At 39.6% G+C, this 23,561-nt stretch overlaps 1 protein-coding gene across 5 annotated transcripts in view; it reads right to left on the bottom strand.

Moving 5' to 3' along the window:
* Positions 1–21,490, bottom strand: part of GULP1 (GULP PTB domain containing engulfment adaptor 1) — a 165,505-nt gene extending 144,015 nt beyond the window's left edge. For 2 of the 5 annotated variants that reach the window (XM_030018370.2, XM_030018372.2), the window contains exon 1: positions 21,294–21,490. The gene's annotated coding sequence lies outside the window, so the exon portion shown is untranslated. The remainder of the gene's footprint in view (positions 1–21,293) is intronic. The other 3 variants (XM_030018371.2, XM_030018374.2, XM_030018373.2) reach the window with 3 other exon arrangements.
* Positions 21,491–23,561: the final 2,071 nt, after the last annotated feature.

The raw sequence follows: 23,561 nt of genomic DNA, 5'->3' as shown, positions 1-23,561 counted from the left end.
ATTCCATTAATAATTTAATCCCTATAAACTATTTTTAAAAAAAAATCACCAATAAGGGCAATAACCCTAGCTTTCCAATAAGAATTCTGCCTGTGACTGTCAAATCCTTCCACTGTATTAACAGTAACAACTTATGAACAAGAACATAAAAAGTATTCCATGCAAGACAGGCTTCTGCATAGCTCTTACACATCCAGTATTTACCAATATTCCCTCTGGCAGAAGCAATGTTGTTAATCAGATATAAGATAAATCTGCAAGGACTGAACAACAGGAAGACAAAAGGAACTCCTCCATAAGATAGTGACGTTGTCTCTTCCTAAAAGAGCAGAAAACACGGCACTCGGAAGTGGATTTTCTGCTGAAAATTCCCTTTTCCAATGAGGCAAGCCTGGTCACCAGTACAGGCCAAGAGAAAAAAAGGACTTTCAGTATTTCTGACAACTGACCCAGAAGTCCTCTATCACACAAATTCAGTTTAAGGCCCTATCCTCTTAAAAATCTGAATGACTGATTATGCTAGGCTCCCACACTGTAGATGAAGTACTACATGCAAGGTTTGAGCAATGTAAGTAATCGCTCAGAAGTTGTAAAATAGCAAAATAATGTTGGTTATGTGATCCTAACTGGGATTCCTTACACGCAGGAATAATAAAAGCATGTGATTGTGTAATGAAAGACTATTTCTATAGGCTATTGCCTCGTTCAGTACACAAAATGGATGCTGTTCACAGAATGGGCAACTTGTTCGAGGGTCCATTGTAAAGCCTGGTGCATTATATACTGCAAACTCCTCAAAGCAGAGTCTAGAGACAGAGGACGCTCACAAGAGAAAGCTCTATGGCAGTTCTCACCAGAGCACTTTAAGGCCCACAAACTTCAATGTATTTCAAATCTCAATTTCAAAAATAGTATTGTCCTCATTTTACATTTAGTCACTGTGGCTATTCAATGTTGTCAAAGAATTGGATGTCCCAATCTGAAATTATCATCATCATCAAACATTTAGCTGCATACTCTAGTAAGAGTTACTTTAAACTCGGCTACACTCAAACACTCCATTCTACTGATTTGCTGCAGGTGCAGTAAACCCTGGCAGAAACTACAGAAGCTATCTGCCAAGGAAACATGTGTCTAAGCCCTCAGGTGTTATTTCCTAAAGAGCTATAAAATGTGGAATACTTTATGTTCAAAGCAAGCTGCCCTTGATTTCGGCTATGAGAGTCAGCACTTCCTCAAATCAGAGCCAAGAGCTAAAGTCAAGTATTTCTAACATCAGCAAAAAGCTTACTACAGCATCTTGACCAGTATCAAGTAGGAAAAATGGGGAGAAAAAAATCACATTCTCCAGAATAGTATTTCACTGGTTAAGTTCCATTTCAGGCTCTGGAGAGGGCAATAAGTTCTCAAGGACAAAGTTCTGCCTTTGCCATCATATGCAAGACTAACCCTTTCTGTTCAAATCCCTTCCAGCATCTTTAGGCTTGTTCTCCAGTTTGGCTACATAAATTCCTTCCCTCTTATGCGCCATGATTATCCTGATTCCCAGTCTCCTCACTTACAGAAAATCCACAGAAAGGCTCCTTGGCCATTTTTAGTACCATCTCAGTTCATGGTCTCTGCCTTTTTATCCAAGAAGTCTAAATTTTGCCTTAACTACCAGCTCCTCACATTACATCTACCTCCTCTGAGCAAGTACTCTGTCTTCCCAGTGGACCTTGCTTTTCTGTTCCCCTCAAAATTACTATCTGATCTAGTACTGGCTCCTAGTCTTAAGTTCTTTTTTCCTCCCAGCTCCAGGCTCTCTCCCTTAAGATCTTAATCCAAGTTATCATAGAACCATTTAGGTTGGAAAAGACCTTTAGGATCATCAAGTCCAACCATTTGATCTCTTTTTGACTACAGGCCCAGTTTCTCCACTTTGGTATGGAAGAGAGGGGCAAACAGGTGACCTGTAGCAGCCCCTTCCAAATTATACTGTATATTTACTCCAGATACAAAGCTGAAGAAAATGTTGGTATATACAGATGAATTCTGCAAATTTCCTAAAATCAATAGTAGAAAGCATATCCCCAATAAAGAATTGCTAAGAGAAAAACAATACTACATGTCACTAATTCCTTATAAGTTTTCAGATTAGGCATTTCTAAGATTTTACAACGAGAAGCAAACCAATTTAAAGTTTTACAGACTTCCACTTTTTTTACTTTTCTGAATAGAATTGGTTTTTTTTCCTTTAGTAATATAACTCAAGTAACAGACTAGAAAAGAGTTTAGTAAAAGGTCATGTTAAAAGTAGCATCCTGTACTGGAAAGTGTTTGGCAATCTTAGTAACTGTCATCTGCATTGTTGATGTGCATATGCATACCACTTCTAGTAGAGAGAATTCATAGCTAAAATTATTATCTAGTCTCGGTCTATTTTGCAGACCAGCTATATTCACTGGAAGGTGCTTCTAGAATAACAAGTATATATTCAGTCAGAACAAACAGTCATACAGTTCAATGAAAAAACAGTTTCCGAAAGCTGCAAAGTGATAGAGGATGAAAATTCATTCTTGAGAAGCCGTAGCATGAGACAACTAATGCTGCGATCATATATTACTGTTCCATCAGCAACAGATCTGATTCAAGAGCTTGCTACTCCTGCTAAGGCACTCCAGTCACTACCTTCCCACACTGTAGGTATTAGCTAACCCTTTAGGTACACCAATTCCAATGTTTTTATAGCCATATTCTTATCCAGCTTTTTAAAAATATTAAAAATACAGAAGTGCAGTGTGATAATTTGACCAATTTCCCAAGGTAAACAAGAGGCCAATGTGCACAGATTACAAGTGTTTTTTTCAATATTCCATTTGAGGTAGTTAAAAAAACCAAAAAACATTGTTTGCTTTCTGTTACAAAGTAAATAATTTAAGTAAATTACTCTTTAGCATTTTCACGTATTTGAAGGATAGTATATCTGTGCTTTGTAGAAGTATCTATTCTTAACAATATTACAGCTGTGTTTGTCTGCAATTCGCAGCCCAACTACCTGAAATATACCAATACTCATGGCTAGACCTCCCTCACACCTCTGCTCTCCCGTCTCCCAAATCGATCTTTTCCTTCCATTTTGCACACACTGCAAGTTCAAACTGTTCAGTTCAATTCAACTATTTAATTCAAAGAGTCTGGGAGCATGTTTACTTACACATGTACACAGACCTTTAAAAAAAAAAAAAAAAGACTACCCCATAGAGAAGCCACCTCAAATCCTTAGGCTACTGCTTACACAGAGGGAGTCCAAAGCAAGCATCAGGTAATACAGATAGAAGTTTTTACATGAACCTACAGCCTTCCTGAGCCTAACACACAACCTCTTTTTTTCCTCATTAAAATTACAGCCTAGTAGCTAATATGAAAATGAACCTATAAAGGCCTCTCTCAACATGTTACTCCGAACAGCTTATAACTAAGTTACTCCAAAGAGAAAATCTAGCACAACTCTAACAGTAATACCTGTCAAGAAGCTACACAAAGATTCTGACCACGCTCACGTACTAGGAACAAGTGATATAGAGACAGCCAGACACCGCACCAAGAAATACAGAAATATAAATGGAATAAACAGAGGGGCAGTAATAAACAGGCTCAACATGGAAATTAGAGATTTCCACAGGTTGCCTTTCAACATCCCATTTGGGGCTGATGCCATGAATCTTTGAACCCTAACCAACCCACGTGACCTCTGAAACTTCACACTGTTTATGACCACCACTGTTTATGTTAAATACCCTCCTGCTCCGGAATTGTCTTAGAGTGTATTGAAGCATGATAACATGACTATAGAGGTATACATGCAGTATTTCTGGAATGGACCTATCTTCCATATGGTTTGCTTAAATCAGAAGCTGCTGTGCTTAGATTTGTCTGCACTCATCGATGTGTATGATCCATAAGCAAGTTCATAACCCCAAGCACAGGACTGTACCATTTTTCTTAATTTAGAAGACTCTTAACAGAATCATAAAAATTGTCATTTTATGTATTTCTATTTTTTCCTACTTCTTTAGTCCTATTACACCTCTGCTATCCATGTTATACTGCTGCAATGAGTGTCAGGGTTCAACAAATAGAATTAAAAATAGGCACATAAAACAAAGCACCACATACACTATTAAAAAATCTTGCAGCGATTTAAAGATATTAATTTCAGCAAAAATCTTTTGTGTAGTGTAACTATATGTTCTCCAACAAACCTTAGGTCTATGGCTATGAACAAACAATTCAAGAAGCAGTAAAAAAAGACAGTAAAACAAAATTATGTTGGCTCTGCTACTTTGCAAATGAAAATCTTTGCAAGATACACCCCCCACACAGCCATCCACCTTTATGAAACTGCAAACTACTCAGATGTATCTTAACAAAAGCAACTCTTTAAATGAATCACAACCACTTAAAAATTATGTTAGCCTGTTCATTATTGTGGACCATACACAATAACATACTTCCTAGCTAGCATGGGAAGATACTTCTCTTACACCTGGATTATATAGAATAGGACTACAAATTATGGATTTATAAAAACCAAGTCTTCTCCTTTTTGGGAACTGAATGTTTTTTACTGAAGCTTATGAATATGACAAGCCACTTTGGGTCTGTACCAAAATTAACACGTCTAATATTAAGTGAGAGGAGTTCTTAGTGTTCTTTGGAATCAGGCTCCTTTGGGCTGGTTCAAATTAAGTGACTAAAACACACTACTTTTCGTAACTAACAAATAATTTTTAGAAGTAGCCAGCATCAAGGTGATCAAGTCAATATCAAGTAGAAATATTGAAATGTAAGTAAGAATAGACGTTTTGCATAACTTTAAAAGTATCTACATTTTAATTGAAATGTTTTTGACAGTAATACACAATCCAGCTAGCCATACTGATAAAAGATATCTAGAATCCTTCATTTAAGCTAGTTAAAGAGTTAGAGTTGAAACACCAATAAAGCACAAACACATGCCATTACATTGGGAAAGTGGGGAGATGTTGTACTAAACGGAGTGAAACATGGTAGTCCTTCATGGCAAGTGTCCCGGAGGTGCTGCATAGATTTGGATCCTATCCAGAGGAAGCAGCAAGTCAGTCTTTTTAAAGCAAAGACAATCCTGGAATGTAAAAAAAGCCCTGGGTATATATTAATGGTAATCACTAAATTGTGTCATCTGCCCATATAGGATATCAAATATTTTCTGTTTCCAAGCAATAAATATAAACTCAAGTTTTGTCAACAGCTTAACCTATGGACTAAACGGATGCAGGTGCATGAATCTTAAAGGAAAAACCTCTACTTCTCTGCCACCGATTTCCCAGTTTGCCTCATCTCATTTTTTCACTAATGCAGTTTAAGCTAGGGGTTGTTTTTAAATCCTTCTTGCACCATGAGGAGATCTTTCATTCTGTTCTTTACATTTTCAATCCAGAGTTCTCTACAATTCCATGTTTTCTCCTTCCACAGATATCACCACACTCAATGTGTATTTTAGGACTGAAAAAGCAGCAGGACACTGCACTGCTAGTTGCAACACCAGTAGTATGATACTATTATTTCAAAGTCCAGGACATCACAATTAACATACTGCATTCACTCTACAAAAAAAAACCCTAGGATTATTGCTATGTCAGAAGCCTACACCACAGATTTATTTTTACTTGAATGGTTGTTTTCTCTTTGAACTTGAAAAATGGAAAAAACATACTTTAAGCATATTGGCCCTAGTAGTTACCATAAATCTCCAAAAAAGGCTTGCTGAAACTTGTGATATTATCACACTTCCATCTTAGAGTCCTACTCGTTATTTAGATCAGCAGTGTATGCCAGCTAAAATTATACATAGCATTTTCTTCAGGACATTTGTATTTCTCATCACAGAAGACAAGAGAACAATAATAGGAAAAGCCTCCTTTGTAAGACATATTAACTATGAAAAAAATCACAGGAGATTAAAAACGTCCTGTTACATGACATCATTGCAATGCAGCAGATGAAGGGAAAACAATTTTGAACTGGGTTCATCTTTTGATCCAGAGGAGAACACCAGATCGTATTTAACCCAAGAGGTTTTGGTATATTTTTATTTTTATCATCTACGATCTGTATCAGGTCTTAAAAACCAGTTTAGAAATCTGGGAATGTGGAAAGTCACAGAATGATCATGGGAAAAGAGTATTTATGAAACACAGTGGAGATTGAAATTGCGTCCTTGGTTAAAATAGCAGAGTCAGACCTGCAATGGCAATGCAGTAGCATTTCCATCAAAAAAGCCATAAAAGAGAGATACATGAAAGTAATCCAATGTTTATGAGTCACACCTATTCCTTGTTTTCTCTTGAAGAATCACAGATAGGGATCAGACATAATGACCAAATGTGGCTGATATTCCTTCAAATTTTGAATTCTTGCTTTCATCAATTAAGTTATCACTAACTTCTGTCAATGAACTGGGAGATGCAGAAAGACATACACATACAGTTTCAATGCAAGAAGAAAAACACTAAAGTGATACTGAGCTGTAGAACTTAGCAAATGGGATTGCGAGAATCAGTGCCCAAGTCCTGCATTGCAAGGTTAACAAAAATGTGGTGGAGAAATAGAGGTATAAAGGGAATAATGGAGAATATATTAAAAAAAAAAAAAAAAATCAGCAGCTGAAACAGGCAACTGAAGAAAACACATGAAAACAAAATTTAATGTTTTAAAATTTTATCCAATTCAAAAGAATCGCAGGAAGGAAAAAACACCTCTCCAAGCATAAACAAAAAAATAAGCAGCAAACAATAAGCAACAAAAGTAATATATTAAAAAAAGCTACCAATCAAACAAGTACAGCTGATGAAGCAACCCTAGGAAGCTTCCCAGTAAAAGACAGAAGATCCTAAAATTCTTTCATGTAATAAAGCCTCTAGACAGACATTATTATATAGCTGCTTACCAGGGGAGGACAGCAGAGACAACACACAAGACCTCCAACTCCATTAGTTTTTGTTTTAATTTATAGAGCATGCTAAAGCATACCAAGCCACTAAAAAACCACAAAAGTAAATACAAGAAAAAAACCTGGCAGGTCCGAATCTTGTGCACATAGATAAAAGGGTCATTTAGAACACTGCTGAACAAAGAATATTGAAATGACATCTGAAAAATAACAAGCCCAACTGGGAACATAAGCTTTTCCTTAAAAAAAAAAAAAAAAAAAAAAAAAAAAAAAAAAAACCAAAAGCCAAAAACCAAAACAGAACCAACCCACAGAACACAACCAAACATACTATCCAGTTTTAAAGCCATCCAGGCTTCTGAAGGAATTTGGAAGAAAAAAATTAACTGCAAATTCTGAGAGCATACAGAATGCGTAGAAGTTCTTCAAGCCAGTAGAAGACATCCCTAGCAAACTGAGAATTCCCACAGAAAAATAGGCAAGCTCTTTGTTTTACACCCCACCCCCAAAAATCTGGAACACTGAAGAAACTTCAGCAAAAAAAATTCATGCATACTGTACATATATTGGATGTGTCATGCCAATTCTGCTAAAGCACAATTAACTATGAGTAAGAGATTGTGTCTACTGAGAAAGCAGACTGAAGAAGGCTAAAATGAAAGTTTCAAGAAAACTGAATGTGATAAAATGTGATAAAAATAGAAAAGAAATAATAAATAATAGAGATGACTGACTGAACTGCATGAGTATGATAAAGAACGACATTAAATTTCACCATGTTGTGCACCTGTAAGGCCACTCCAAAATAAAGTGCTAGAAGGGTTTCATCCATTGTGACAGCGCTTAATGGATAAATTTTTAAGAGCAAGAAAAAAACCTTTTTATCAGGGGTTTTATTGCAGGAAACTGTCACTAAAAATCAGCAGACTTCAGGCGATGAGCAAGAATCCATTGTTTCTGCCCCATCATTCTCCAGTCAGCTACACGTCTTCTACAGGGACACTAATGTCAATCTCTCTTTTCTAACCATTCACCAGATTTTGTGAAACACGTAAAAATTTTACTGGAGCAGGCCAACAAGTTCCAAAATCACTGCCAGCAAAAGACGCAAAAGGAAAAATGGGATTACTCTGCTGTAGCCCAATTTTACTAGAGACTAGTTTGAAAAAAATCAGTTTAAATGGTTTGCCTTCATTTTCAAGCTCAACCAATCTGTTCAGCACCAGAATCCTTCTCTACTCAAGCAGCAGCAACACCATCAACTGTAAAAAGATCCTCCAAAAGGCAGTTAAGTACTGGCATGTTCTGTTCTATATTATGATAAAACTTACAATAGCGGAGATTCAAAGTCAAAATTGTGTCTTTAGCAATAACATATTTTAATTAGGGGTGAGCAGGGGAGCCACCGCAACAGTCACTGGAGAAGCCAGAACCACCACATTGTTTGCTCTGGCCTGAAAAGCTATCAGCCTATTAATCTCATCTACACCTATGAATCTAGTCTACATTGTAATAGTCTACATAATGATATTCAACCTCAATTGATCTATTAAACAGTGATAAGAAAAATATTAGCTCCCATTCTACAGAGATCAGATTCCAATTTAATACCATGAAACAGTAGTCTTAAATAAAAACCTTTCTTAATCTCTTATAAACACATGAAATCTGGGATGAAAATTCTACAAATTAACTTCAGACACTTCCGAATGGTTCTGATGAAGGACAGGCATAAGCACACAGAGAATGAAATTAAAACTACAGCTATAATTGGAGTGCCACAGAAACATGCCATGAAATTCAATCTACACAATGGACAGTCAGCTTGATGGTTAACATGATGCAATGTACACCACCGTAAAGGTTAGATTAAGACATTCTTGGTCATTCACCACGGAAAGAGCACTGAATATACAATACATTTTCTGTTAAGTGATAAAAGAATATTATGTTAGTAACAAAAATGTGAAAAGAAAACCATCAACCTCACTTCTTTAAGTGGCTACCAGGGCCAATCAAGGAAGTCTGCATTTAAAAAAAGAACAAAAAATCAAAACACAAAGAAAACGTGAAATCTAAAAAGATTCTCAATTTCTGCTTCTTTTCTATTATTATTTAATGGATAAAATAAGCCTTCTGTTGTATTCAGAAGTCAATGCGTTCTCCATTTTTAGAGAAAGGTAAGAGCCAAGAAAAAAAAGCTTTTGTGTTTTTTCTGATAGAGCTCAGCAGGAAAACAAAGCAAACCTCCCTAATACACATGCCTAGGAACCTGAATTTATGACAAAGCTAAATAAACTGGATATAGTAACAACAAGCTTAATGTTTTTCCACAATACAGCACTGTTTACCCTCACTTGTTAAAGTGGTTGTGCCTTAAGAGTATAAAACTACATCAATGAAGGCCAGATAGAGACTATGTTTATATCGATGAATCTGTTCTGGTCAGGTCAGTGATGAACTGCACTGCAAGCAGTGAAAAAAACTGTGTATGTTGAACCAAGGCTTACAGCTTAGCTTCTATCTACTTCAAAAAGCAACTTTATTGCATCTTACACTGTTGCTCCACAGTCAGAGTGAACGAATATAAATGGACCTATTCTGCCCACTTCCCAATTCTTGGTCATACTCAATCCAGTTCCCACTGCCATATTGTAAGTACCTGAGCCAGTACCCAAAGAAAGGCACATCAGGCAGGTAAAGTGTGGCAAGGGATAGAGAAAGACTTCAACCACCATTTCAGCAGCATCGTTGCTGACTCAAACAACTTACAGAACTATGGTGTGAATGTCCAAACCATGCATACTCTGAGAAATCAAAGCACAGACACGAGCAGAATTCATGCACCCATAACAAAACAGAACTAGTAACCATGTAATTGCAGACATTCACAATGCGGTTTTTCACATATCAGCTGTTGCACTAGCCAATACTTTGCCACATATACCTATAGGTCTTTCTAATATCCACGTGCCAGGGCAGACTCAAACGAACAATTGACACATTTCCAGATAAGTGACAAGATAAGACATAGCAGAGAGCTCTCTCTACGCCGTTCACCCCTCCACCATGTAAGAGGCTGAGAGTACAGTTAATAAGTCGCCTTCTCAAGACATGTTACAAATATGTCTTTGAGCTGCAACATCTCTTTAAAGATCTTACCATGTAAAATGTTCCTAGGTACATAGTGAAATACAAGTTTCAGAAGTCTGTCAAGGTATGTCAAGATTTGAAAGAAGTTTGCTAGCTAAGAAGAAATACACTCCATTCTACCTTACACAAACACTGCCTAGGACTTACATTTGCATCACGTCTTCTAAAAAGCAGCTGAGCGTAATACACAATTGAATACTGCTGGGGGAGGGGTGGGAGTATTTAGACCATAAACAAACAGGATCAAATTGCCCAGGAGTACACATGCCTTGCAGCAAGCACAAGAAACACCACAGTAAATACCATACACAAATATTCTTCAACAGCATCTGGCAAAATTCACCATAATGAATTCAAAATATTCAAAGCAATTACTTCCAGCCAACCACTTACTACTTTCAGAACTGAGATCTTTAGCATTTTATTATGTTCTTTACTGTCAAGGCATATTTCTTCAGTAGTTTGACATTTTTGCCCCCTGCCATTTGGCTAAGCAACTAAGAACTTTATTCAGCAAAAGTAACTTCCAGATGACCTAGCAAATGGAATTGATTTGGATTAAATTGCAACAGATTATTTCAGTGTTTAAGCAGTCATGGGTATGCCAGTAACATAACACATCTCAAGTATATTCCACTAATCTTATTAAGTATGTTTTTATTTATCTTTCACTAAACATCTATTTTATGGTCCATTTCTTCATACGTTTTAATCACTGCTCAGTTACAATGTCAAAAAACTTGAAGTCCCAAATTGAAAAGCACATAGAGTCACAACATAGATAATTCTCTGAGTAGGAAGTACATAAAGGATTGCTGTGGAATCATTAGGGTTTATGACTATATGCATATTTACTGTTTTGCATATTTTAAACAACAGATTTGTTAGAGTTGAAAGCTTTCCCTTAAGGCTCTTTTAAAGTAGCACATCTAGGCATACACCACAAAGTTGTCCAAGGAAGGCATAACAGAACTGTCCTCAATGATCTTTTTGAGGGTGCGAGGGCAAGAGAAAGGAAGGGACAAGGAAAAAGGAAGGAAAAGGTGCACACACACAGGAGAGAAACTACACCTTTAGTTTAGAGCTGAAAGGATTTGAACTACACTTAAACCAAAAATCTCTTCCATTCCTCAGCTTTTGCTTGCTCAGCTTCTGTTTATTTTTCTGACTCACTACTTAAAAAGTTCCTAGATCCTAATCAAGCCTAACAATGCTACAGAGGAAACGAAACTCCAAAATGGGAAGGGGAAGAAAATCTTATTTAGGAATTCTTCATAAGCCGTAAAATTATAAAAACTCAGGATATCCTCCAAGAATGGTAAGAAAAATGCTACATAATAAAGTACAATATCCTTAAGTCATCAAAATATGACCTGGTTCTGTATTCTGGATGTCAAGAGCTTAGATGATGACTATTTGTTCTGATACTGAACTTCTGTTTGAGGTATCCCAGACCCCTCCAGGAGTGGGGTTTGGAAAGAAATTAAGGTTCAGGCAACAAGAATCACAGATGAGGAAATTCTTAAAAGTATCAGAGAATCAGTAACCAGCAAGATATCTGGATACATGGAGCATATGAAACACACAATGTCTTCCCAAAAAGTCTCTGTTGTCAGAGAGCCTCCGTAGGAAGCAGCTTTCTACTCCACCTTAAATGATCACCTTGGCCAGCAAAAGGAGCTACACATGTTCCACTTCATCAAAAGCCTCATCTCTTAGCACTTCAAAATTACTCACTTTCCCCATACAATACCATCTCTCATCTGTATTAGCTCTCTGTCATTTTCTTCATCTGGCTTTGAATAAAATATGTAAATACATGATGTTGCATCTATTTTTATCAGGTTTTAGTGACTACATTGCGTTCTTTAGAGATCTAAAAGTAAATACTACATCGCTGCTTTATTTATGAAATCCGGGAATTTAAAAGTAAACAAAACAGACTAATATGGGAGTAAAATTCAAATAAAGACAGACATTTTGTAAATGCATTCTAGTTCAACAAAATAATGTTTTCTCTTAGGATATCCTTTATCCTATTAGGCTCAAGCTTGGGACAAACAAACTTATACCTCAAGCCACTGCAAATTGTTCACTACAGCATGTCAATCTTTTCCGAATCTGAGGCTGGTTTTAGAATTCATAGCGCAAATTATTCTACATCTTGAAGACAGGAAAGATTGAAGGCCACCAGTTATATTGGGAGCAAGCTGAAGCATGTGTATTAGTGTGTACATGTTATGCTTGCCATCAAATACAAAATGCTCATACAGAATAGTCTATATGATATACACTGCCTTATTTCTTAATTATCTATTTTAAATGCATAGGTACATGCAGCATGGTACCATGGCATTATATTATTCCTAAGTAGTCACCACCTCCTCCTTCCCCTCAGAAAACGCAACAACAAAAGAGAAAATCCAAAACAACGTGACAATTTTACATCCACTGCTTTGGCTAATGACTAGCCATTCCCTGCTGCATTTGTGCAAGACTGCAAAGTAAACATACATAATACAGAACACTGTGCATTAAAGTAGCTACTCAGAAGTATAGCATACTATCCTTGCCTACTGTGATATAGATATCCTCCTTCCTTGCAGCAGCAATGTCACTTCTGCAGTAAAATCATTTTTGCTTTGCCAATCGGTACAAAAGCAAAGCAAATACTAGCACTTTTCTAAGAGAAACAATCAAGTGCTGTCAACTGCACTTCAGTTTCCTGACAGATTACTACGATACCTATGTAGACTGTGCTTGCTCTGTGAATTTTCCATGCTGGCAGACTTGCTACGTCTGTAGCCATCAGCTGTCTCATGCCATCCCAGTCAAAACCAGTAAAAAAGAGCCGATGGCCACAGCCAGCATAACTGTACTGACAGTTGTGGATATTACCAATGCAAGCACATTATTCAGTACTGCATGGCTGAAATGCCAGCTAATGATTTGGATTCAAGAGTTACTCTTCATATTGGAGAAAATTACTAATACAAAATCAGTCTAGCAGTTTAATAGCTACATTCAATATCATCAGACATAAAACATGGGGAATGAAACTGAGACCTCTGGGAGAAGTTATTTAATTTTGAAAGAGAACAATAAAAAGCTCATATGCTCTTCTAGTTTACACTTGCTGTTAATGACAGACTACTTGTGACAAATTTACGAGATTGCAAGTTAGTATGGACAGGTTAAAACACAGCTTGCAGTTTCTGCTATTTTTCAATGCAGAAGCAATAGTCTTTGAGAGAACTGAAGCTGGGAACTATAAAGTTCCCAAGTGCCCTCTCCCAGACTGACTGGTTTCTTAAGAAGTATGATTTCAAACCTGTGGGGACTAAGCCAGAAATAGAGCTCCCATCACAGTACAGGATGGTAGGGGAGGTTGTAGAATCATTTTTACAAGTTGGAATGCTTCTAGGTGAGTTCTTTTGGTCTCCAAAAAAACCCTAATATGCTTCTATAAAAAAAGTAGACTCAACTTTGGAGAGTTGCACTAAACTGTAAGGATAGCAAGCAATTTAATGACAATCCCAACGTTTTTAACTGGCTAAGAAGAATGTTACTTACTTTACATCCTGCTTTCCCAGCCATGGACTTTGGCCCAGCCCCATTTGTATATTGCCTTTTAGCCTACCAGTACAACACACCACACAAAAACATGTGTGAAGACAAAACCAGCCTGTTACTGAGAAAAAAACAACTACAAACTTTCATTAGAAGATGTGTAAAGCACTGCATTGGTACTTACACATGAGCTGTTTCATCCAGTTAGGTGAAATCTGGAAATTATCTCTTTCAAGAACATTAGCATTATACACACTAATGTTGCAGTTTATCAGTGTTGACATACTGCATTTCACACCACAAAACACAGCAGAAGCAAACAATTAAGTGCAATTACTGTATGGCACAGAAAGATAAGAGAATTAGTAACAGCTCCAGCTGCAAAATTTGTTGGAAAAGTATTTCTTCCATCCTAAGCCTATTTGCACAACAGGATAAATTGAATATTAATATAACATATAACTTACAAAATTAGCAATGCAATTTTTAGGCTGCTTGAATCAAGAAGAAGATTGTATTAATCTCAGATGTTAAAGACCTTTGTGTTTACAAATCCACAGTACACTCTGCTTTAAAGCTTACACATGTGAAATAGATTAAGGGGCACAATGGTGGGGGTTAGTCTCTCAAACTACTTTCTGCTGTCTACATAGGCCCCTGCTACTATCTTCTGTCCCAAGTAAAGATTCAGCATCATATTATACCATGTACACTTCACCTCTCACTTGCTTATTACTTTGTTCTAACAAGTTTCCTCATGTTATTTTAATGACAGTTACTCTAAAATAGGTATGACTTGTGCATACCATACCCCACAATATGAAACCGCCATTTAGCTGGAACCCCAGCCATCCACTGCTTTGGAAGTGATGGTTCTGTCACCTTATCAACTGGGAAGCAGAAGAAAAACGTATGGTATCAGCTAGTATTTTCAGCTCTAGCATTGAATCTCCTTTGACTTCAGCGCATGAACAAGCAGTTAGAATCATCAGCAGAGGCCTCTTTGTTATATCTGAATATAAACACGGCTGAAAATGAACCCTTTTGACTAATATTTCTCTCATTTAAGACTGAAGCGTGTATCGGCAGAAGCTCAGACACAGTGGTGCCATCATTCATCATTTTAGGGCAAGTCTCACAAGATCTGTTTTTTCTTAAAGATCCAAGTCCTGAAATTTTGAGCTTGTGTTAAAACAAAAAAAAAAAAAAAACACCCACACAACAAACAACAAAACCTGTTTTCAATATGAAATAAGCTTCAAATCTACGTAGTTGCAAAAAAAAAAAGCTTTAAAGAAGGAAAACAATGCTAAATGTTCAAAAAAGACAAAGCCTATATTATTTTTAATCTCATTATTTTATGATTTTTTTTGCTAGGGAACCTGACTCATGATCTTTGAATGCGTACGGCTGCCAACACAGCATGTAGGAAGAAAGCATTAGAGACAGCACGTATCTGCACAGCAAGGCATTTGGAAAGATGGTCTGGACAAACGTTAAGAAAATAGGTTTGAGGACGCACCAAACTTTTTTAAACAACTCCTAATGTAATTGGCATGCAAAGATGACTGCTGTTCCAAACAGCATTTTGAGATGTGATTGCAGGAAAAATCATTTTTTATTGGGAACACAGTCCTTTATCTAGGCTCATTACCTCACTTCTGTTCTACCTTCCAGAAGATTTCACAACAGATTAAGAAAGAAATGCTGTTGTTTCAAGAGATATCTTCCTTAAAAGATGTACACACACACACACAAAATAAAAGCTCTCAATCTGACAAAAGAGAAAATATATTGATTAATGTTAGGAGTACCTTTATGCATAGGAAAAACAATAGTTACACAGGGCAGCAGACAAAAATCGCCAGCACTAGCGAGATAGCTACTTGCCAAAGCCCAGATGGCACAGACTGCGGCTGCGAAGAAACCAGCTCTCCCGGTGGTCCCCCTGCCACAAGCAGTGCTGCAAGGCTGAGGTGGGAATGGGCAACCACCTCCCTTCCAGCCACCTTTCCCCACTGCAGCAGCAGCTTTATCCCAGCCTTTCTTCTGGTGGAAACAAAGTTTGGTTTTGCATAGGCTGCTGAGAACTCGGAAAAAAACTGTTAAGGGCTACGCAGACTTAAGAGTGTCCTAGATCACTTGGAAAGTTTAAGCACAATGTTTAAGTTCCTAATGGCCCATCCTGCCTAGAAGGAATTGAAGATCTAACATCTGCATTTAAAAGGACAAAAATGAAAATAGAATAGACTATTAAATGTCGCAGCAGGTACTAGTCAGGATTCTGTTTTCCACATCGTGTTACTACTGCATTTTGCCTTTGTCCAAGATTGCCCCCATTAAAACTAGGGGCATAGAAAGAGCACAGAACGAATGAAAAAAATCACATGAAAGATCTTGAATAGTTTCAGAGAACCAGCAGTCCTCAAAAACCGATCTCATTTTCTCTAAAAATAGTAAGTAGGAATTTGAATGCAGTTTTAAAGTTTTCATGTTATTTTAGGGATTATTAGAAGATCAAAGCACCTTGGAGATTAGGCTCCTCTATCCATATCTATTCCCAAATACGGGAGTACCCACATACCCTGCTCCACTAAAGCAATACAGCATGCTAGAAACAGCCATCAGACACTTTTGAATGCCAGATTTGCCTTAAAAGTCATACATTTTTCAAAATGAAAATATTCTTTACTTGCACTGGTCAAGATCTCTCTACACAGGAGAATAGCACAGGAATAACCAGAACGTCTAAAGAATTTCCACAGATTATGGTTCTACTTGCTGGTGACAAAAAAATGCAAATTTTAGCAACTTCTTAGTTTCAAAGAGCTAAAAAAAGTAAGATTGAGTCAGCTGCAGTCTCTGCTCCAACTAGTGTGTTATTAAGAGAACTGTTTACCAAGTTACACTTGTGCAAACTAATGCAAGGCAATGGTGTTCATCAGATATTGCTGACAGAATAAACTGAAAACCATTTGGCAGCACAGATGTTTCTGCATCTTTATAACTGCAAGTGAGATAGAAAATGGAGAAAACCCAGTTCAATCAGAGTTAGACGTAAAATATATGCAGTACTAACAAAGTGAGTAGAATATACAGCATATACTAATAAGCTGAGTAAGTCAGACTCTGGAATTAAAATAACAGAATTTCTCAATGCCTGCCCTTCAAAATAGAAAAGAATTTTGCAGAAGTTAAAGAAATCCAGTATGTTAATCTAAGGGGCTTTCCGGTATTACTTTGCCACATTATCAAGTAGCCTGTGTGAAACTGTAGGTGTTACGAAGCCTGAGTTCTGCTTCTTGCTCCAGTGAAAGCTTACTACTTATATGGCTGTTGGAAACTCAGGTCTCGTCTCTTCTACAGAAATGTTTGTTTCATTAAGCTACAAAATTCTACATTCTTTCTTTCTTTGCCTAATATGTTATTACACCCCCAAAAAGTAAGTCATTTCAACCTAGGAAATGATAATGTTTTAATTCAGAGCACCCTCTTAGTTTGGTGGTAAGAACATCTGCTTAAACTGCAGAGGGGAAGAGGAATGACAGTGTAAATTCTTTCCTGGGAATTCACAATGAGTTTCCAGCCAGATAAATTCTCTATTGAAATCCTGGATAAAATCTATGTGGTAACATCACTTCCTTCTCTTGATGTACAGTTTAGTGTAACAAATGTGTTTTGAAACCATACAGCAAGTGGAGGCATTTTAGATGACCTTCTGCTTATTGGATGGGGTGGAGCTGCAGCCTCAGTAGAAAGCATTTTTAAGACTTAAGAGCTACTACTGGCCATTCCCAGAGTTCTTCCAGTGCCCCTGGGCAAATGAAATGGCACAGACAGGTCTACACTTGCATATCTATGACTAAAAGGGTGGGCAATAACTCACTGTAATGCTACTACTGCATTCTGCCATTCCTGCTAGGTCACAGGCAGGTGCCTTGAGGATAGGCCACAAAATGACAAGTAATTGAGTAAATGTAATACCTCCTTCCTCCTGCCCCTAACCACCACAGGCCATGAGTGTAAACCCAGGTTAAGGGTATGTATTAAATGGTAATAGTTGGCTATTCCACAACAGCAAGTCCTCAAAACAGTTTGATGTAGCATTTAAGTCATGGGGCATCTTAGCAAAGAACTGATAGTGGCGTAGTGAGACTAACTGCATGAAAAAAGCCAGGGTTCTGATCTCTGGAATGTAGGAGATACTAGGAAGGAACTGACTTCCACTGGGAACAAGAATATTAACAAATATATCTATAGGAAAAGTTACATATTGAAGGTAAGAGAACTCAAGAGAACATCGTCGGGTAGCTATGCAGAGGCACTATGTGTTGTAACAGGGACAGTACTGTTTGTTCCTTTCTGGGATACAACCTGATTCTCTCAAGGCACTTGACGCTTTAAAAATCAGACTACAGTAAGGCAAAAAAGGGGATGGGGAAAATGTTTATTTGTGCCCAATTAGCATATTCTTATGTAACAACTCTATTAAGTCATTAATTCGGGATTTTTTTGTCTCGAGAGCCGATTTACTTGAAACACAACCTCAACCTCTGCCACGCACTTCACCATTGACAATAACTGAAAATTCTAAGGGTGCCGCGATTTTTGTGAAGTGAACCTGGTGGACTTTCCAGCTCTCAGTGCTCTGCTCCCTCTCTTGAAAAAACTGACAGAATTAGAATCCTGCCACAAGTCATATTAGGTATGTCAACAATTCAAGGATAAAGCAGTTCATTTTTTTGTTCTCTTTCAAGCTACATTAGTCCCCCAATTCAAGCTGAAGTTGGCCTTTCATTATTTCATGTGGTAGTTCTAATTATTTTCTTAGGACATATTCAAGCAATATGCTCTTAAGGAATTATCTCAAGAGAAAAACTAATTCTATCATCATAATACAAATGCTAGTTTATTGTATTTGACCTCTCAAGTTCTTCATACAAGTCTTTTGATCACAATTTTTAGAGCGTCCAGTAATATTTACAAATGTTGTATGAACACACCCATGCAGACACACCGCTATTGAACCATGAGATGTAACCTTGTCTACATGCAAGGGACTAACAAATTATTTTAATGAGCTTGTAAAGGAAACTCCGAAATGTCACATTAGGTGAATATTTTGTAGAGCAGTAGATGCACAATCTTTGAACTCTAAAAACACCTTGAAAAGATTACAAAGTTGTCACCAAAGACTAAGGAGGCAGTACCAACCATTAGTTTGTGTAATAACCACTCTCATTGTCCGCTCTTGTTAATTACATCTTCCTCCTTTCTGGTCCTCTACTATCAGTTTTGTATTTTCCCTTGTGATTTAAAATGCTTTACACAGAACATCATAGTGTAGTTCGCTGTTGCCATCTAGCATTTTCTCCTTTTTTTTTTTCTGGCATCAAAATCATTTTAATTTCTGTACTCATCACTCACAAGACAGGCCCAATGCTAGGTGGATCACATTTAAGACTGTCATCCTTACTTCTAAGACAACCTGACCTGTACTTGCTTCTGCTTATCACCGATATCCCTGCCACTGTAGCTCTGTTAAAAACACAAACCGAACTGCTCCCTTGTATCCTTTGACACTGTGCCGTAATTCCTAGGCTTTTAATCCACAAATCACTCTATTCAACCTCTTCACATAAATATATGCCTTTAAGGAGGCCTATAATCACTAACGCGTCCACACACTTAAAAATAAAATGCTTACTAAGGCTAATAATCATGAAATTATTGTTCTTTTTTACCCACTATTTTGTTGATCCTTTCCCTGAGTGCACGTGGATAATATCCAAATATCAGAGGTTGTCCCTAACATACTACTACACAACAAATTGATCAAGCATATCTATTATTTGGAGGCAAACTTTTCCACTCATTTTGAAATTGCCATAAAAATAAAAGCTTGACCTTCAGAAAGGCATTTTTTTTCTCCCTCCGGTGATTTATTTTGTCTTATTTTGATTACCATCCTAACTGGCAAAGGTTTGAAGCTCTGAAGTATTGTTTATCACTACAACAATTGAAAGGTATGACTAAAGTTGTAAGTTAGTCCAACATGCAGGGGAAGAAAATCACAGAAAAGAGAATGGTATTTCTAAAAGGACAGGTTCATAGTTATTCACATAAAATGTAAAAATGGATACTTATATTTATACTGAGTAGACCAAATATATTGCTAAGACATTTTATGTTTATCTATACACATCCAAAGCACCTTCATAATCACCTTCACGTATGGCTTGCTTTCCAGCTTATTAGGTTTTCTTTAACATCTGTTTAGTTAGATCTACAAAAAGATGACTTTTTAAAAACTTGCAATGCAACTGTAGGAACTGGCAATTTAAGAAGTAAGAGTTGCATGGTATTTAAATTAGAAATGTAATGACTGTCTGAAGTCCAAAAAAGACCCCAGAAATCTAGTTCTTTGTATGAAGAATACAATTAACCTTTATGGGCCTTTGACTGACCCTTGGTGCCTTCCAATAAATGATAAGGATGATGAAATTACATGAGCAACATACTTTTCCATATTCCTCCAGAGAACTACCATACAACTTTCAGATCCCCTCAAACTGAGAATTTCTCCCCGAATCTCCCTCTCCCGACTTCAAGCCAGCGGCTGCAGTCCTTGCTCGTATTCCAGTTTTCTATTCACATGACGATGTGACACACTACTCCAGTACTCCACCCTCCCAACACCCGGGTGCTCCACGGAGTTAAAATTAACTTGGTGGTTTGGGTTTGTCTAAGACTGGAAGATCCTCCCTCGTAAAACAATTGTGCGTTCATCAGGCTCAGCGGCGAGCTCGGCTCGCCTCCCAACACCGCCGAGCTGCCACGGCTAAGCCCTCAGAAGAAAAACAAAACCTCGCCTCAGATAATGGCTTTACTGTACTTGCTAAGAACAAAAAAGAAAAAAACCTACCAAACACCAGAACACAACAGAATGAAAGGCATTTGATTATTTTCAGCTACTTGAAATTCAAAAAACCCTCAACCACAGCATATCGCATGGCTAAAATCCCCAAGTCCTTGCGGGTTTGAAGTTCGAGGAGAAAACCGCTGCAAAGCTGCGCCCGCCGCAACTTTCGCACCGCGCCGCGAGCCTGCAGAGCGCCGGCAGGGAGGGAGGCGGCCGGCAGGTACCGCCCGCCCCGCCAACCACCCGCGGGCAACGCCGCTTCCGCAGGTCAGACCTGCGAAACGGACGAGCCCCGACAGGCGGCCGCGGCTGCCCCGCTCCGCTCGCCGCCGGGGAACGAGCCCCGTTACTCGCGCCGCTCCCCCCCACCCCGCGCCTCCGCCGGCTGCGAAGTTTCCAGCCAAGGGCAGCGGCTGGGCGGCTAAGCCCGGGGCGGCGCGGCCGCCGCGGCGATCAACAGGCGCCCGGACCTCCCTCCCCGCTGCCGCTCGCCGACCGCACCTCGGGACCCGCGGGGAACGGGCGGCTGCGCCCGACCCCGGCTGCCCTCGTCCGCGGGAGGGGCGGCGAGGAGCCCGCGCTACCACCTCAGGACCCTAACGCGCGCGCAAGCTGCCCCCCCCCAGCCCGGGGGCCGGGGCTCCGCGCCGCCCCTCAGAGAGGAGCGCCGCGTACCTGGCGAGGGGATGGAGGCCGGCCCGCTGCCTCGCCTCGCCGCGCCGGCACACGGCACCCGCTCCGGCCCGCTCCCGCTTCAGCCGCGGAGAAAGTTTCCTGACGTCAGCGCGAGAGGGCGGGCGGGGGACCCCGCCCGCCTGCCTGCCTGCCGGGCTCGCTGCCCGCTGGGCCGGGCCGCCGCTGCTCCCGGGCTCCCCCTGCCTCCCGCCGCCGGCCGCCAGGCAGGGAGGGAGGGGAAGGAGAAAGGGAAGAGGGAGGCGGCGCCGCCGGCACCGGCGCCCCGCGGCGGCGGAAGGGGCGCGCCCCGCGGCGCTCGGCAGGGGGCGCCGTCGCGGCCGCGCGCGAGGCTTGGCCGTTGGGGCCGTTGGCGGGCGGCGGCGGCGCGCGACCTAGCCTCGCCGGGGTCTGCCGTGAGGCGCCGGGCACCGCAGACTTCGGGGTAGGCGCAGCCGTGAAGTCACAGAGTGGCCCTCGGTGACGCCATCGCCGGGTGCAGCCTCGCACCCAGCAGGGGCTGCCCCGACCTGGCTCCCGGCGAGCGGCCGGCAGCTGAGTCAGACCCAGGCCTCCGAGGGGCGGGAGGCGCCGGGACCCCAGCGCGGGGTTTGGGATGTGCCGCTGCCCCGGGGCCGGTCCGGGGAGGGCGAGCGCTGGTTCAGCTTCCCTTGCCCTCGAGGCAAGGGGCAGACTGGGAGCGTGGGTGCCCCTCAGCTGAAGGCCCACGGCGAGCGGTTTCGCTGTCAGCCCCCAAAGGTGGGCTCACGTTCATGTGTCCGAGCAGAGGGGAACAACAGGCCCCTCGGGGCAGTACAGAACTTAAGGATGTGCGCACCTCACCTGGCATCATAGCTTATTTTAATTAAGCTCTGCCTCAAGGAAAGTCTGATGAAGCAAAGAGTTGTGAGGAAAAAAAAAATCACAAAGAGAAGGCAGTAGCTGAGAAAGTGGGGAATGCAAGGCAGTACCTCTGCATTCCACAAAGAAACATCTTTTGAGGAAAAAAAAAAGTTTGTAGAGACACTTCCACAGGTCTTGGTTAAATCTACAGTGAAGAATATGGCTATTGTGATAGGGTACAGATATGTAACATTCTGACTTTGAAGATACTGTCTGAGGCGTACAACCCCAATTAAAATGTGTTTTAGAAACACCAGAACACAGTAGATCAATGTATTTTTATGTCAGTCACGGGAAATGCAAGTTAGGGATAACAAATTTCTTGTAGAAGTGAAAGGAATTAATGTCTGCCATATTTCTTCTATTCCTGGTGGCCTTCTGCCATGATACTGCCAGGAAGGGGGCACGTAATGTCTTTGGAAAGGCAGGAAACTCATCTGTCATTCCTCTGCCCGAGTTTTTTCCAAAGCACAGTGAAAGATGCCTTTCATTTTTCATTAATCAATAGACAAACCTCAAGAATAGCCATTTAGCAGAACAAAACATGTCACTGAAATCAAAGTAAAGGTGTTTCGTCTGCAGTAGGTGTTTTCTTTTTTTGAAGGCAAGAAGGAAAACAGTTCAGGGTGGCAATTTCCAGTTAAGAGTGGAAAGATCATGACGGAAAAAAACCTGAAGGGTAGAAGTCAAGAGCAGGCAGCTTTTTAAATCAGTAAGCCCTAGATAATTCCATGCGTACATGTAAATTACGTAAAAAGTTAATTAGTATGGCTGCCTTTTCCATTCACTACTAAAGTCCAAAATACATACACAAAACCAAAGCAAATTAGTAGTAAATTTGTCTGCTCCAGAGATTATTATAAAGCTGCTGAAATTTTCCTTCAGTTCATTCTGTCCCACAAAGGAAAGAAATGCTAACTTACTACATGGTTTCAAAGTTATTTGTGAACTTTACTATCAAACTAACAGGCTATGAAGAGTTGCAAACAATCACTGTGTGGAAAGTTGTGACTGTGGAAGAATCATACCAGCTGAATTACAAGAGAGAAATAGAAGTGAAATTCTGAGAAGGAAAGAAAGTGGAAAACACTTTTGGGGAAGTTGTATGGGAATTGTATTCTAAATAACAACACAGCCAGGAGTGGCTTTCAGCATCCAGATACTAAACCTTAAAATATTTTTCTAGGAAAAAAAAAACAAAAACCACACACAAAACCAAGAAAACCCCAACCAACCAACTAAAACCCACTCTAATAAACCTGTCTTTACTGCAATATTAAGACAGTTGAAGGAATATCTAATGAATTTGAGTAAAACACTCTTCTTTCATTCACAGCTGGTCCATGACTGGTCAATACAGAAACAATT

The sequence above is a fragment of the Aquila chrysaetos genome, chromosome 6, assembly GCF_900496995.4.
Source record: "Aquila chrysaetos chrysaetos chromosome 6, bAquChr1.4, whole genome shotgun sequence".
Taxonomy (NCBI): Eukaryota; Metazoa; Chordata; class Aves; order Accipitriformes; family Accipitridae; genus Aquila; species Aquila chrysaetos.
This window is presented reverse-complemented; position numbering and strand designations above follow the sequence as displayed.